At 35.4% G+C, this 18,013-nt stretch overlaps 2 pseudogenes; both read left to right on the top strand.

Moving 5' to 3' along the window:
- Nucleotides 1-2,432: 2,432 nt before the first annotated feature.
- LOC135231387 (olfactory receptor 6C2-like) lies at nucleotides 2,433-3,427 on the top strand (annotated as a pseudogene).
- A 9,714-nt stretch (nucleotides 3,428-13,141) lies between these two features.
- LOC111748371 (olfactory receptor 6C2-like) lies at nucleotides 13,142-15,263 on the top strand (annotated as a pseudogene).
- The last annotated feature ends 2,750 nt before the right edge of the window (nucleotides 15,264-18,013 follow it).

Genomic DNA, 18,013 nt, shown 5'->3' with positions numbered 1-18,013 from the left:
ATATATTTTAATTTAGCTAATCCAATCCAATAATATATAAAATGGAAAATTTGTCTTGACAAAATGAGGGTTATTCCAGGAATACAAGGTTGGTTTAACATTTGAATAACAAACAATGTAATGTACCATAGTAACCTACTAAAAAAGCAAAAACATAATCATCTCAATAATTTCAGGAAAAACATTTAACAAAATTCAACATCCATTCTCGATTTTTAAAACTCTCAGCAAATTAAGAATAGAATAAAACATTCTCAAACTGATAGAGGATAATTATGTACAAATGAAAAACTTATATTTAATGTTGAAAAATAGAATACTTTCTTCTAAGGTCAGAGAAGACAGTGATGTCCTTAATTACCAGTTCTTTTTAACCTTGAATTGCAGAAACAGACATCCGGAATGGAAAGGGAAAAAGTGGATCTGTCTTTACTTGCACACCATAAATACCTTGGAACCCATAAAAAAGCTACTAGATGTAATAAGTGAATTCAGCAAGTTTGTGGGATACTAGATCAATAAAGAAAAATCAATTTTATTTCCATACACTGGCAACAAGCAATCAAAAATTGATATTAAAAAAATACCACTTACAATTTTTTTCAAATAATATGAAATATTTAGGAATGAATCTTCCAAAAGATATACAAAATCTGTACACAGAAAACTATGAAATATGACTAAAAAAATTAAAGAGGACCTAAATAAATGGAAAAATAGACCATGTTCATAGATTGGAAGACTCAGTATTGTAAGATGTCAATTCTCCCCAGATTTTTCTACAGATTCAATATAAGCCCTAAAAATCTCAATAGGTTTTTCTGGTAAAAATTTACAAGCTGAATCTAAAAGTCACACAGAAGTGGAAAGGATATAAAAATACCCAGTACAGTTTTCAGAAAGAATACCACTTTGGTATTTTTTGGTATTTTATTTTTTCTTGTCTTTTTAATGACTTTTTTCTTATGATGTCCTTGATGTCATTCCACAACTCATCTGGTTTTCCTTCACTAATGTTCAATGCCTCAAATCTATTCTTGATGTGGTCTCCAAATTCAGATGGGATATCCTCAAAGTTGTATTTTGGTTCTCATGGACTTGTTTTAATTTCTTCCTCTTCAGCCTGAACTTGCATAGGAACAACTGATGGTCGGGTCCAGAGTTGTCTCACTGGCCTTGCTCTGATTGATGGTATTGAGCCTCTCTATTGTCTCTTTCCACAGATGTAGCTGATTTGATTTCTGTGTAATCCATCTGCTGAAGTTCACATTCATAGTTGCCATTTATGTTTTTGAAAAAGGTATTTATAATGAAAAGAGTGTCAGTCTTGTAAAATTCCATCATGAGATCTCTGGAGCCATTTCTATTTCCAAGGCCATATTTTCCAACTACTAGTTCTTTGTTTCCACCTTTTGAATTCTAATCACCAGAAATTATCAATGCATATTAAGAGTGCAAAGTTGGTAAAAATCTTCATCTTTGGCATTAGTAGTTGCAGCATAAATTTGAGCAATAGTCGTATTAACTGGTCTTCCTCATAGACATTCTCATTATTCTGTCACTGACAGCATTGCACATCAGGACAGATCTTAAAATGTTCTTTTTGGCAATGAATGTGATGCCGTTCCTCTTCAATTTTTCATTCTTAACATATGATTGTCTGACTTGAAATGGCCAATACTAGATTTACTCAATTTCAAGAGTTCTGTTTCATTTTTGACAACTTCCAATTTTCCTAAATTCATAATTCGTACATTCCACATTCTGATTGTTCAAGAATATTTGCAGTTGTTTCTTCTTATTTTGAGTTGTGCCATATCAGCTAATGAAAGACCCAAAAGATTTACTCAATCCACATCATTAGGGTTGACTCTACTTTGAGGAGGCAGCTGTTTCCCAGTAATACTTTGAGTGCCATCCGCCTTGAGGGACTCATCTTCTGACCCTATATCAGAACATTTTCACTGGTCAATTTTTTTTAGAAGTAGATTGCCATGTCCTTCTTCCTAGTCTGTCTCAGTCTGGTAACTCCATTGAAACCTGTCCACCATACTGGACCCTGCTTGTACCTGAAATACCAGTGGCATAGCTTCCAGCATCACAGCAACATGCAAGCCACCACAGTATGACAAACTGACAGATGAGTAGTAGAAATTGAGCATGAAAATTAGTAAGAAAAAAAGAATTCAGAATGTGTTGGCATATAATATGGATAAAGTAACCTGATTTTAAAGAAATATTCATTGAAATTGCAAAATTTTACAACTTTGGAACCTATGCTACTGTTATAAAATTTTTATAAATCAATTAATAAGAACTTGCATGTGAGACGGTTTTCATAGTGTGTTGAGCCATAAATTACTGCTGCCTGTTGCAAAGACCATTTTCCTTGTATCATGTGTATCTGAATTATAAATGCAGGTTGAGTAGAAATAAGGAGTCAACTATGAGAAATTCACACAATAACAACTGACCAATGACCACAACTAAAATTGTGATTTTTATCTTTCTATTCCATGCCTGCATGTTGAGTGTAACTGGGAACCTAACAATCACCTTTGTTGATTCTCAACTTAAAAATGCCATGTACTTTTTCTCGCAAAATTTGTCTTTCTTAGAAATCTTGTTTGTATCTGCTTATATTCCCAGAGACTTGTGAAGGTATCAACAGGTGACAAGATATATATGACAACTGTGTCATTCTATTTATTATTATTATTTTTTACTGACTTCTTTGCTGTTACAGATTTTTTTCCCCCAGCCATCATGTCCTATGACTAATACATAGCCAGCTGCAAACCTCTACATTACATGACCATCATGAACAACAAGGTCAGAAGTTGACTCGTCCTTTGTTGCTGGACAGCTGGCTTGTTGATCATACTCCCACTACGAAGCCTGGGCCTAAATCTGGAATTCTCTGACTCTAATGTCATTGACCATTTTGTCTGTGATGCAGCCCCTCTCCTAAACATCTCATGCTCAGAAACATGGTTCATAGAGCAGTGGTCATAGTTTGTGCTCTGTTGACCTTTGTCATGACCCTTATATGTGTTGTCCTGTCCTATGTGTACATCATCAAGACCATTCTTCAATTCCTTTCTGCCCAGCAAAGGAAAAGGGCATTTTCTACCAGCTCTTCCCACATGATTGTGGTTTCCATCACCTATGGAAGCTGCATCTTAATCTATGTCAAACCTTCAGCAAAGAATTCAATGGCCATTAATAAGGGTGAGATGGTGCTCATTACTTCCATCACCCCCATGCTGAACGCCTTCATTTACACCCTGGGAAACAAGCAGGTAAAACAAGCCTTCAATGATTCAATCAAAAGGATTGCATTGTTCTTAAAGAAGTAAGAAAATTTGCTAATGTAGAGCATTCACATTTATGTAAAAAGATTTAAAGTGCCTATGCTGTGTCTTTAAACATTTGTTCCTTTCCTTTCTAGCAAGACAGAATTATCAGGATAGCATTTCTTGATAAAAAAATATATTACATTTCCAGATAGCTAAAATATGACTTCATACCAAGCCAAACCTTAATAGAGCTGCAAACAAAATGAAACAAAACAGAACCAGTAAGTTCATCTTATTAAATGTTTTGCCCCAAGTGTGCTTATTGCCCATTCCAGTTGCAGCTTTTTAGGGCCTTTTTGACTCCTGGCAACATTCCAGGTTATTTTTCTTTTGGCTTTAAACTATAAGCTAAAGAAGGAGAATGGCGTCAGGCCAGTAGGTTTAATATTAATGATGAACTTTAATCTTGAAGTATTAGTATTATTAAAGGGGTTAATCTTGGTGTTATGATCACAATGAATACAGTAGCTACCACTTAGATAATCATTAGAGATTTGTAATTGTTGTTTACATGAAATAATAAACTTAAAAAATATATTTTATTTTCACTTCATATTTTATCTTCACTCCACAAATATGTAAACTGAAGCTCAGGAGAGTTAAGTGATGAAACGCAGGGTGAAATCAGAATGCAAATTAATTTTTATTAGACTTAAACCCTGAGTTTTTACAGCTTGTGAAGCTCCAGTGACACACATTTCAGCATTAAGATCTCCTCAGGGGACACCTTAGGAAAGCCTACATATACCAAATAGAGGTATTATTTAATTTATAAAACTAAAAAATCAAGAGATCTTGAATAGGAAAATAATTACATGAAATACAGCATGTCATTTTAATACAAGCATTTGTAATGTATGAAGAAAGGAAAATATTTATCATATGAGAAAATATTTTGATCTTAATTTTTATATTTACCAACAGAAAACTACTAGCCAAAAGGTTCTTGATTTGAACTTCCACAGGCACCTTGGAAGACAGGCCTGACAATCTGCTTCTGAAGGGTCACAGCCTTGGAAACTCTATAGAGCGGTTCTACTCTACACACACAGTTTCCCATGATTTGGAATTCACTCCACGGCAACTAACAAAAACAAGGATTTGTGTATACTGGTAATCGGTGGCATAGTGGTTAAGCACTACCACTGCTGACCATAAGGTCAGCAGTTTGAATCTGCCAGGTGCTCCTTGGAAATTCTATGGGGCAGTCCTACTCTGCCCTATAGGGTCTCTATGGGTCGGAATCGACTCGATGGCATTGGTTTTTTTGGGGGGGGGTATCTCATTGTGGCTTTAATTTGCATTCCCATGTTTTTTTTTTTTTTTATGTACCACTGAGTTGGTTCCAACTCATAGTAACCCTCTGTACTACAAAACAAAACACTGCCTGGTCCTGTGCCATCGTCACCATCATTGCTATGTCAGAGCCCATTTTTAGCCACTGCGTCAATCAATCTTGTTGAATGTCACCTCTTCTTCATTGACCCTCTACTTTATCACACAATATTCTGCTGCTATTGATAAGGTTTTCTTTGGCCAATCGTTTCAAGTAGATACCCAGGTCCTTCCACCTAGTTTGTCTTATTCCGCTAGCTCCACTTAAACCTGTCCACAATGGGTGACTCTGCTGGTGTTTGAAATATCGGTGGCATAGCTTCCAGCACCACAGCCACACACAAACCACCACAGTATGACAAACCAATAGACAAACAGTTTTGACCATCTTTTTATACAGTTGTTTGCTATCCATATATTTTCTTTGGTGAAATTGCTGTTTAGATATTTTGCCTCATTGAAATTGGGTTTTGTTCTTTTTGCTATTATTGTTGAGTCTGAGTTTTATTTATACATCTGAATAAAAGCCTTTTTGATAAAAATGTGAACTGCAAGTGTTTTTTGATAGATTTTAAAGAAAACCATTCTTACTCAGAGTGCAACATGCAGGGTCAAAAACTATGTTTGAGGTTGATTGGATGTACCTAGTAGATGTATTAAGTATGGAAACAGATTTTCCAGAAAACAAAATAAATTCTGTATTATAAAAAGTAAAGATTTGATGACATGACTGTAACAATAGGTGACGTGGAAAGGAAAGTAATTACTCTGTTAATGGGACATCAAATGTTACATGAAGGGAAATTGTCATGATTAGCACGCCTTAAAGACAGAATTTCTATTCCTCTGTGGATGATACAATCTGAGTGATCTTGGAGTACTAGTAGCCTCCTTAGTTTTGTATAAAATATTGCAGTAGTTGATGTGAGACAAATATGAAAGCTACCTGTGAAATTATGACCAAGGTACTTGTGCAACATATGATACAATCCAGACATAACACTTAAAAATCCATATATTTCTTGGCACAGAGTGCACAACTGATGTGCCAAGAAAGATCTTCAGAAGTTCCGTTTTTGGTTCCAAGCTCTTTCTGGTTCTCCTATGTCTCACAACTATTTATACCCTTCAAATTAACTAGTATATCTTCACACTGTGAAAGATTTCTGATTATGTGAATGAGGACACAGGCCTTTTTTTTTTTTAACCTCACATATTAATAGAATAAAGAGAACATATTATTTGATATCGGTAATCAATGTAGAAAATTTTTCTGACAATTTCAAAAATCTGTTATGACAAAGAACTCTTAGATGACAAGGAATAGAAGGGCACCTTCTGCATGTGAAGAAAAAATCTGCAAATCTCTACAACTAACAATGTAGTTAATGAAGAAATATTGTACAATTGAAGTTCAAAAAAGACAAACATGTTCACTATCACTACTTGTTTTCAATATTGAATGGAAGGTCTAGCGAAAACAAAAAGCTGGAAGAGAAATAAAATGTATAAAAATTCAAAAAGAAGAACTTAAATCACCGTAATTCACTGATGACATAAATAACTATGTAGAAAATCCAAAATATCTACCAAAAAATTATTAAAATCAATAAGTGAATTTTTCAAAATTGATAGATACAAAACCCATGTGCAAAATATTAAACAATGCAGGAAGCAATAAGAGTAGGTGGAAGGAATACACAGAGTCACTATAGCAAAAAGAATTGGTCAATAGTCAAACATTCCAAGAGGTAGCATATATCAAGAACTAATGGTACTGAAGGAAGAAGTCCAAGCGGCACTGAAGTCATTGGCAAAAAACAAGGCTCCAGGAATTTAAGGACCAGCAATTGAGGTGCTTCAATAAACAGATGCAGCACTTGAAGAGTTCGCTTTTCTATGCCAAGAAATTTGGAAGACAGCTACCTGGCCAACTGACTGAAAGACATCCATATTTGTGCCCATTCCAAAGAAAGGTGATGCAACAGATAGCAGAAATTATCAAAGAATATCGTTAATATCACATGCAAGTATAAATTTGCTGAAGATCATTTAAAAACAGTTACAGCAGTACATCCACAGGGAACTGCCAGAAATTCACCCTGGATTCAAAGAGAACGTGGAATGAAGGTTATCATTGCTGATGTCAGATGGATCCTGGCTGAGAGCAGAGAATACCAGAAAGATGCAAACCTGTTTTTACTGACTCTGCAAAAGCATTTGACTCTGTAAATCATAACAAATTATGGATAACAATATGAAGAATGGGAATTCCAGAACACTTAATTGTGCTCACAGGGAACCTGTACATAGACAAAGAAGCAGTCCTTCAAACACAATAAGGTGGTAGTGCATGGTTTAAAATAAAAAATGGTGTGTGTCACGGTTGCATCTTTTTGCCACGCTTATTATAGCTTTACACTGAGTAAATCATTCAAGAAGCTGGAGTACATGAAGAACAAAAGGGCATAAGAATTAGTGGAGGACTCATTAATTACCTCCTATATGAAGATGAGGTGTAGTGGTTAAGTGCTGTGAATGTTAACCAAGAGGTCGGCAGTTCAAATCTGCCAAGCTCTCCCTGGAAACTCTATGGTGCAGTTCTACTGTGTCCTATAAGGTCGCTATGAGTCAGAATCGACTGAACGGTAGTGGATTTGGTTTGGTTTTTGGATATGCAGATGACAAAACTTTGCTTGCTGGAAGTGAAGAGGATTTGAAACACTCACTGATGAAGATCAAATACAGCTTTCAGTATGAATTACACCTCAACATAAAGAGAACAAAAATCCTCACCACTGGACCAATGAGCAACATCATGATACACAGAGAAGAGACTGAAGTTGTCAAGTACTTTGTTTTATTTGGATTCGTAATCAATGCCTGCAGAAACAGTAGTCAAGAAATCAAATGATGCATTGCATTGGGCAAATCTGCAGCAAAAGACCTCTTTAAAATGTTAAAAAGCAAAGATGTCACTTTAAGGACTGAGGTGCACCTGACCCAAGCCTTTGGGTTTTTTCATTTGCTCATATTCATGGAAAAGCTCCACAATAAATACAAAAGACTGAAGAACTGATGCCTTTGAATTTTAGCGTTGCCAATGGATATTGGAAATATCATGGAATTCCCAAAGAATAAACAAGTCTGCCTTGGAAGAAGTAGAGCCAGAATGCTCCTTTGAAGCAAAGATGGTGAGAATTTGTCTCACATACTTTGGATGCTTCATCAGGAAGGACCATTTCCTGGAGAAGGATATCACATGCTTGGTAAAGTAGGTGGTCAGTGAAAAAAAAGAAAACCCTCAACGAGATGGCTTAGCACGGTGGCTGTAATAATGAGCTCAAGCATATCCATGGTGAGGTTGGCTCAGGACCAGGAAGTGTTTCATTCTGTTGTACATAGGGTAGGTGTGATGGCACCTAACAACAACAATATCAACAAAGAGTTGTAAAGGAAATTTATGAAACGATATCTTTTAATGTTAAAAAAAATTATTTCATAAGAAAAATTCAAACAAAATGTAAAAGCTCTACACTAAAAACATTGCTAAGAGGAATCAAAGAGAACTGAACAAATAAAGAGATATCTTGTATATATGAATTTGCTTTTATTTTTAATGGCAATTACAGGCTTGGTAAAGAAGTAAAAAAAATTGCATTTCTGGTTAACTACCCACAGGAAGACTTTACATTGTTAAAATATCAATCTTCTCCAACTGACCTATTGATTCAATAAAATCCCAACCAAACTCCTGGAAAATATTAACTTTTGTGCAATTGGGCAAGTTCATCATAAAATTTATATAAAACCATTGGTGATAAAAGTTCAAAAGTGGTTATTTATGTGGGATTATTCCAGTGGCACTTGTGAGAGGGTAACAAAGGAACCTTTTGCAGTGATGAAAATGTTTTTTTCTCACGATTCCTGATGTACATGGTAATTATACCAGTATATAGTAGTAGTATACACAAGGAAAATTCATTGAGATTTATACTTAGTATTCTTGTGCTTACTGTAAACCTTACCAAAATTAAAAAAAAAAAAATTTACAACAACAACATAAGAGCCATGAATACTTCACATGAAATGTTCAGAACAAAAATATCTAGAATTTCAGAATGAAAAAAAACTATATAACTTTATTATTTAGTCATTAAAAGAACAAATAGCATTTTGACCCAGTGTGTATACTTCTGGCAATAATTCTAACAAATATGCAAGTTTTTCTTATTAGATATCTTTTTCAGAATTTGTTTTGGTTGTAGAAATGGATGTAAGTCTACATTTGTTTTAGGTATTGGTAAAACAATGGGGATACATAAAGAAAAAATTTTAATACTAGTGAAAATTTATAGAAAAACATGGATTTATAACAACAGAAAATAATCTAAAAATCTCATGAACTTTTAAGATACTGAAAAAATAATTGCAATAAAATATTCATATATAATTACATGTATATGAATTTACAACAGGTGTAGAGGTTGAAGAATACTTGACAAGTTATGTATCTAACTATACAAATTGTTGTTAATGTGGAAACGGAAACCGAACATGTTGCCACGAAGTCAGTTAGGACTCATAGCTACCCAATAGAATAGAGTAGAAGTGTCTCATAGGGTTCCCAAAAAGCGGCTGGTGAGTTTGAACTTCTGACCTTTTGGTTATCGGGCAAGCTCTTAATCACTTTGCCTCCAGGGCTCCTATTACTGTATACTTACATTTATTTATTTTAATTTTTCATTGTGCATTAGGTGAAAGTTTACAGAGCATATTAGTTTCCCTGTTTATTACTTTTAAATAATAACTATAAAATAATTGGACGTATTTGTATAAATAAATGTCAGGAACATATACATTCTAATGTAAGCTGTATAGTTCATGGCATTTCACGTATTTCTCCTATTTTTTGTTCTCTAGTTTAAATTTCCCAAATACAATAAATAATTCATGTAACAAACCAGTAATCAAGAAGTATGGTCTCTAATGGAACAGAATTGAGAATCCAGGCATAAATCCATCTACATATGAGCAGATAATATTTGACAAAGTCCCAAAGTCTGTTAAACAGGGAAAAGGCAGTCTCTTTAACAAATGGTGCTGGCATAACTGGATATCTATCAGCAAGAAATGAAATAAGACCCATACCTCACACCATGCACAAAAACTAACTCAAAATGGGTCAAAGACCTAAATATAAAATCTAAAACAATAAAGATCATGGAAGAAAAAATAGGGACAACTCTTGGAGCCCTAATACCTGTCATAATAGTATAAAAAACATTACAAACAATGCACAAACACCAGAAGAGAAACTGGATAACTGGGAGCTCCAAAAAAATCAACACTTATGTTCATCCAAAGACTTCATCAAAAGAGTAAAAAGATTACCTACTGACTGGGAAAAAGTTTTTGGCTATGACAAATCTGGTCAGTGTCTGCTCTCTAAAACCTACATGATACTACAAAAACTCAACTACAAAAAGACAAACAATCCAATTTAAAAAACGGGCAAAGGATATGAACACTTCACCAAAGAAATATCAAAGAAGACATTCAGGCAGCTAACAGATACATGAGGAAACGCTCATGATAATTACCATTAGAGAAATGCAAATCAAAACTACCATGAGATTCCATCTCACCCCAACAAGGCTGGCATTAATCCAAAAAACACAAAATAATAAATGTTGGAGAGGGTGTAGAGAGACTAGAACACTTATACACTGCTGGTGGGAATGTAAAATGGTGCAACCACTTTGGAAACAAATTTGGCACTTCCTTAAAAAGTTAGAAACAGAACTACCCTATGATCCAGCAATCCCACTCCTTGGAATATATCCTAGAGAAATTAGAGCCCTCACACGAACAGATACATGCACACCTATGTTCATTGAGGCACTGTTTACAATAGCAAAAAGATGAAAGCAACCAAGTCCCCCATCAATGGATGAATAGATAAATAAATTACGGTATATTCACATAATGGAATACTACCCAATGATTAAGAACAAAGATGAATCCGTGAAACATTTCATAACATGGAGGAATCTGGAAGGCATTATGCTGAGTGAAATTAGTCAGTTGCAAAAGGACAAATATTGTATGAGACCACTATTATAAGAACTCAAGAAAAAGTTTAAACAGAGAAGAAAATATTCTTTGACGCTTATGAGAGTGGGAAAGGAGGGAGAGGGGTATTCACTAATTGGATAGTAGACAAGAGCTATTTTAGATGAAGGGAAAGAACAGACAATACATGGGCGGTCAACACAACTGTACTAAACCAAAAACTAAGAAGTTTCCTGAATACAACCAAATGCTTCAAAGGCCAGAGTAGCAGGGATGGGGGTCTGTGGACCATGGTTTCAGGGGATATCTAGGTCAATTGGCATAACAAAATGTCTTAAGAAAACGTTCTGTGTTCCACTTTGGTGAGCGGCATCTAGGGTCCTAAATGCTAGCAAGCAGCCATCTAAGATGCATCATTTGGTCTCAACCCACCTGGAGCAAAGGAGAATGAAGAACACCAAAGACACAAGGTAAATATAAGCCCAAGAGACAGAAAGGGTCATATAAACCAGAGACTACATCAGTCTGAGACCAGAAGAATTATATGGTGCCTGACTACCCTGATAGGGAACACAGTAGAGAACCCCTGATGCAGCAGGAGAACAGCAGGACGCAGACTTCCAATTCTCTTAAAAACACCAGACTTAATATTCTGAATGAGACTAGAGGGACCCTGGAAGTCATGGTCCCCAGACCCAATGTTAGCCCAAGACTGGAACCATTCACGAAGCCAACTCTGCAGAGAGGGATTGGGCTGGACTATAAGAAGATGATACTGGGGAGGAGCGAGCTTCTTGTCTCAAGTAGACACATGAGACTATGTGGGCAGCTCCTGTCTGGAGGAGAGGTGAGAAGGCAGAGGGGAACAGGAACTGTTTGAATGGTCACAAGGAATACAGGGTAGAGAGGAGTGTGCTGTCTCATTAGGGGGAAAGCAGCTAGGAGTGCATAGGAAGGTGTGCATACATTTTTGTATCAGAGACTGGCTTGATTTTTAAACTTTCACTTAAAGGACAATAAATTGAAAAAAAAAAAAAAAAGAAATGTGGCCTCTTTAGTCTTCTCCCTTATGATACGTATCAGATTAAGCAATGTGACAGTAAAATGAAGCTAAGCTTATGTTTCATGATCTGATTCTTCTGTTGTTCTACTGTTGAGTATGACTGGAAACACTCAATTGGAGAATGTGATTTGTACTTTAAATGTGGTACATATACATATTTGATACGTAATGACATTGATACGAAGATGTTGAGGTGTGCTTCAAGCTTGGTTAAACAGATTGATAGTATAAAACTATCACAATGTGGTTGTACAGCAATATTCATGCTGTTCCCAAAATAGCTCACATACAACAAATTTTTCATCAAAACATGGTGTCTGATGCTGCATCCTTCTGTCTCCAAGGACAATGTCTCCAATGGTGTCTTTGTTACCATACTTTTTTTCCTCCAAATTTTACTACTCAGAAGATTCTTTGGTGATCTTGTCTGTTGGTCACGAAAGACTCTTTGTTCATTCACTTAGTTGCATTTTTATCAAATAAAGCAATTGTGAAGTCAGATGTAGTAAACTCACTTGCTGCCCTGAGAGGTCAGAATGGCAGCTCTCCTGAAACACAAGACGATTCCTGAGTTTCCATAACCCTCATATTGCTGCCACTTTTTTTTTCTCTTTCTTGTGGAAATTATAATAGTCCAACAAGGAAGTCCATGTAATTGGTTAAAGATGGGTACCTCAGAGAGCTCTATGCATTCCAGAGTTGTCATAAATGTGACAGTGGATTCATAAGCAAAAATCAGCAGAAGTTCACATGAAAATCTTCATCCCAAGTACCATTTTCAACCTAGAATTTTTAAGACTTGATATGTTTCAACAGCCAACACAAACTATGACTGACAGTCATAATAGTAAGTTGTGAGATTAAGTTTGTCATCTAAATTGTATTTGCTTCTGCGTAATCTGAGTCTTATTATTCTTTGGAGGAAAAATATATTTTATAAATCTTTTAAAAATCAAAGATGTAAGTGATAATTTTTATATTTGGGAAAATGCCCATTTTTTATTCTTTAGAATGTACTTTCTTTGGATATGTAAATGTCATTTTGGGGAAGATTTTATGGATAAGAATATATTGGCATTTAAAGTGATTTAGAAGTGTATTATGTATATTGCCAACATCATATAAAAAAAGATCTATATATGCATATAATGGTATAATCATACTTCACAATCCCCCAAAAGAATGACATATTGTCTGAAGTTGCATCACCTCAGTACCTTCCCTGCTCAGATTTCAAACATATATTTTGAAAGTAAAATAAACAAAAACCAGTTGGTCACATTTCACTGTCAGTCACCTATTAAATCTTGCTTCATTATACTTTTAGTATCTTGGGAAAAATAAAATTAAGTTTTTCTAGAGCATTGGATATTGCCCAGTGTTGATAGGGCTGAGGAAGTTTACTCAGTGATATACACGTTACCTGAGGTCTAGAAGGAGGGATGGAGAAAGGTAGGAGAGGCTACTTCAGTGACATATCAACTCAATCAACATAGTTGTTCAACGTGTCCGTAAATTCCATGAGAGTGATCTAGTGTCAGGAAAACCTTGAGCCATATCAGTTCTTCCTTATGTTGTAAACTGTACCCATGAAGCCGTAACTGTACTCACAGCTCAGGTGGACAGAGTGAATCTGCCTAACATTCATAAAATAACACATTAATTTACACAATGAAGTGAGTTCACATGCAAATAAATTTGGGTCTCCTGGAAAACATTTCGCTGTTCTCTGAAGAAGAAAAATTTCAAGCCTAGAGACACTAATTTTAAAATGAAACCACAGGAATTGATGAAAACACAGAGGGATGTAAGTATGATGACAGGTGAAGTGGGATGAAGACTACATTAGGAAATAACAACAGATAAAAGGTTAAGGGGAAAAAATAGCGCCTGTAGATCTGTAGTGTATTTGAAACTAATTTATAAGAGTACTTCATGCAAGGATGAATGGAAAGCCTTTAATTAGGCAATAAGACATGCTGCATTCTGCACCACCATAGAACATAAGAATTACATAGGGGCAGAGGGCACTAAGTAAGAGTCAGGAGGGGAGCTGGTGTTGCTGTTTGTGTGTGTGTGTGTGTATGCATGTGGGCGGGTAGGGTTTAGACATGTCCATGGAAGGAAATACATGTGTGTCATCAACAAAACCAGAAAACAAAATTCTTTAAACATAAGAGCTAGGACAGAGACTACAAGAATGTGCATCATGAGTCCAAGTTATCTGACATACTTTATTGCTTTAAGAAGGAACAAAGTGCCAAGAAAATACATCAAACAAATAATTTTGGGGTTGAATGATGTCTGTGCTCCTTATGAAGTGGGAGACTAATAACAGTCAAAACCAATTCTTTTCAGAGTGTGGATTCAAAATGTAAAAACTGTTGATTATATATTTTAAAGAATAAAAACAGTCTGAACAGGATAGATGTAGTACTGTTAAAATGATCTATAATAAAATATCTCTGAATATGACATGCAGATTGGACAGAAGTCAGGAGTCAGTGATGACAAACCACACAGTAATGACATTCATCCTGCTGGGACTGACAGATGACCCACAGCTGCAGGTTTTGATTTTTATCTTTCTCTTTCTCACCTACATGTTGAGTGTAACTGGGAACCTGACAGTCATCACGCTCATCTTACTGGATTCTCACCTTAAAACAGCCATGTACTTCTTTCTACAAAACTTCTCCTTCTTAGAGATCTCATTCACATCTGCCTGTATTCCCAGGTACTTGTACAACATAGGAACAGGTGACAAGCTCATTACGTATAGTGCCTGTGCCACTGAAGTATTTTTTACTGACCTCTTTGGTGTAACAGAATTTTTCCTCCTAGCTGCCATGCCCTATGACCGCTGTATGGCCATCTGCAAACCTCTACACTATGTGACCATCATGAACAGCACAGTCTGCAGAAGACTTGTATTTTGCTGTTGGGCGGCTGGTCTGTTTATAATTATAATTATAATCCCCCCACTCATCCTGGGCTTGAATCTGGAATTTTGCAATTATCTGTGATGCAACTCCCCTCCTGAAGATCTCTTGATCTAATACTTGGTTCATGAATAGATGGTATAATCTGTGCTGTGCTGACTCTCATTATGACACTTATGTGTGTCTTCCTGTCCTACATTTGTATCCTCAAGACAATTCTAGAATTTCCATCTGCTCAGCAAAAGAAAAAAGCCTTTTCTACTTGTTCTTCCCACATGATTCTGGTTTCTATCACCTATGGCAGCTGCATCTTCATCTACATTAAACCTTCAGCAAAATAATTCAGTGGCCATTAATAAGGGTGTGACAGTGCTCACCACTTCCATTGCCCCCATGCTGATCCCCTTCATTTACACCCTGAGGAACAAGCAAGTAAAATAGGCCTTCAGTGACTCAATCAAAAGAATTGTAATATTTTCCAAAAAATAGGGGGATGTCAAGTACAGTTTACACGTGTAGACTGACCTTTCCAAACTCTGTCATCAGGTCAGCTTTCTCAAAACACTGTCTCACTTATCCTGGTCTAGGCAATCATTTTCTCATAAATATTCCCCCTTAAAAGGCATGTTAGTAATACTCTCCCTTAATGGACACATTAATAGCATTCTAAAATTTAAATTTTGGCTTCATCTTCAAATCAGTAATACCAAAAAGTAAAACACAACAAAATAAAATGAAAGCATATCTCCAAATTGGGAACATCAAAACAGAAAAAAAAAAAAAAAAATTGTAGGTTAATGAATTTTCCAGTAAAACAATAAGTTATGATAACCATTGCTTCTTCCAAGTAAACCTTCTCAAGTGATACACTCGTTGATTCCCTTAACAAATATTTACTGGTATGTTCCTTGGGCCAGTTATTCTTTCAGGCAAAGAGGAGTGAATAAATCACCAAAAACCTCCTCCATGTGCCCTCAGAGGTAAAAAGGAAACAATCATGTATTAAAGAAAGAAAAAAGTTAACGTGCACTCAAATAAATACTTTTGTCTTGAAGATGAATTATAAGAAGACTTACAATTCTGGAAAAACCTCTGAAATATTAAAACTGTAAAATTATAAAATTTGTAATGTATCTTGAATTAATAATAATCAAAAACTTTAACTTCCTCACCTTTGTATTGATCAGGCCTTCAGTAACTTGCAATCTTTCATGGGAAACACAGATATTTATCTCAGTGGCCTTTTATTCCAATAATGGTGTGCTAGCCCACTAACCCAAGCCCAGTGCCGTCGAGTCGATTCCCAATAGGGCTCTATTTTCCTATATTCTTCTTTAATCTTTTTAAGGAAGATTAATTTAGTTTGTTTTTGTTTCAACATGCAAAATTTTCAAGTCTCCTTTTTTCGTTTTCCCATGTTTAGGTCGACCTTTGTTAGCTCAACCACAGGTTGGTTAATTTTCCTAACGGATTCACCCAGATGTTAGGGGTATATCCCATACTATACTACATGAAGTCTAGGAGTTTGGGATTTTTTTTTAAACTACCCACTGTTTAAAAAATTAACCTTCAACCCATGGTTTCTAAATTTAGATTCTGTATCTGCTCTTACTGTGAGATTTTTAGTATATTAAAAAAAAAAAAATTTTTTTTTTTTTTTTTTTAACCTAGCGTTAAATCTTTTCCTTTTGAGGGGATCATTTAGTCCATAAAAAAAAAAAAAAAAAAAAAAATTAATATAAAATTCAGATACTATAACGTTCACCAATTCAAAGTATATGATTCAGTGATTTTCAGTCTGTATAAAAAGTGGTACATCCATCATCATAATGTGATTTTGGAACATTTTATAACCCCAAGAGGAGCCTAGTGCCTATCAGCAGTCATTCTGTCCATCCCTTTCTTCCCAGCCTTGATGTTTTCATTGTTGTTAGCTGCCGTCCAGTCAGCCCCTGACTCCATGGTGATCCCAAGCACAAGTGAATGAAATGCTGCCCGATACTGTTCTATCCCCATGACCAGCTGTGAATCGGTCCATTACGATCCATGGGTTCTCACTGGCTGATGTTTGGCAGTAGATCTCCAGGCCTTTCTTCTTAATCCATCTTACAGTTGTGTGGTGGCTGCACATGAGTGCACTGGCCAGGAATGAGCCCTGGTCTTCACATGGAAGGTGAGAATTCTGCTTTACCACTAACGCGTTATTTCCAGCCTTAGGCAACGACTAATGTTCTCTCTTTCTCTATAGATTTGCTCATTCTGGACTTTTCATATAAATGAATTGGAACAGCAGTTGGCATTTTATGGCTGGCTTCTTTGAAGTCCATTTATTTTAATGTAAAATCTTTTTTTTTTTTTTTTTTTTAATCTGCCCTGTTCTTAGGTGCTTTCAGCTTAGCCAGATTTTTCTGTTTCTTTTTTAACCTTTGAAATTTCTACATTAGTTGTAAGTTATACACTGTACTCTTTTTACATACTCTTTGTGATTTCACTAGAATTAAAACTATTTGCTTATTTTTTTTCCTAATCTACCATGCCACCTTTCAGAGTTTCCTGTAATTTTTTTTAACCGTGGGTTTCTTTGAACATAGTTTTTTTAGCAGTCTGTCTTATATCTTCATTATCTAAAATAGCATGTGTCTGTTTCTGTTGTCCGTTTCTCCCAGATGGTGTCTTTTCTTTTAATATGTCTGTTCATACATAACTACGGCCTAGACACTGTAGTTGCAGAATTATTAAAAAATTTAAGCTGGAATAATATTATCTTTCTATGGAAAGGATTTCTGTTTCTTTTTTTCCAAGACCCTGGTCAGTAATCTGAACATACCTCAAACCAAGCTGAAAACTTGATGCACAATTGGCTTCAATTCTACATTAGGATTCTTTGACTTCTGGTTCACCTTTATCCCTTAGAATTATATTTATTCATGTCACAGCCCAAATTTCATAGGCAGTCGTTACATGAGACAGGAACTCCATACATTCCAAAGTCAAAACTTAGATATGTTGCACTTCTGTAAACATTTCATGTTTACATGTTTTCCATCTTTGTTATCTTGTACCCAATCTGATTGGCAAGTCTGATTTGATAATTTTACATAACCAATTTAGAGTTCTTATATTTTGTGATCACATACTCATCTCCATCATCTCGTTTTTGTGTTTCTTTTATTGATATTTTCCATTCTTTCCCGAATTTTTCTATTCTTTCCCGAATTTTGTTTCAGTGATTAAATTGT

The sequence above is a fragment of the Loxodonta africana genome, chromosome 4, assembly GCF_030014295.1.
Source record: "Loxodonta africana isolate mLoxAfr1 chromosome 4, mLoxAfr1.hap2, whole genome shotgun sequence".
NCBI classification, from domain to species: domain Eukaryota; kingdom Metazoa; phylum Chordata; class Mammalia; order Proboscidea; family Elephantidae; genus Loxodonta; species Loxodonta africana.
Note: the sequence above shows the minus strand (reverse complement) of the source record. Positions and strands in the feature narration are given on the sequence as shown.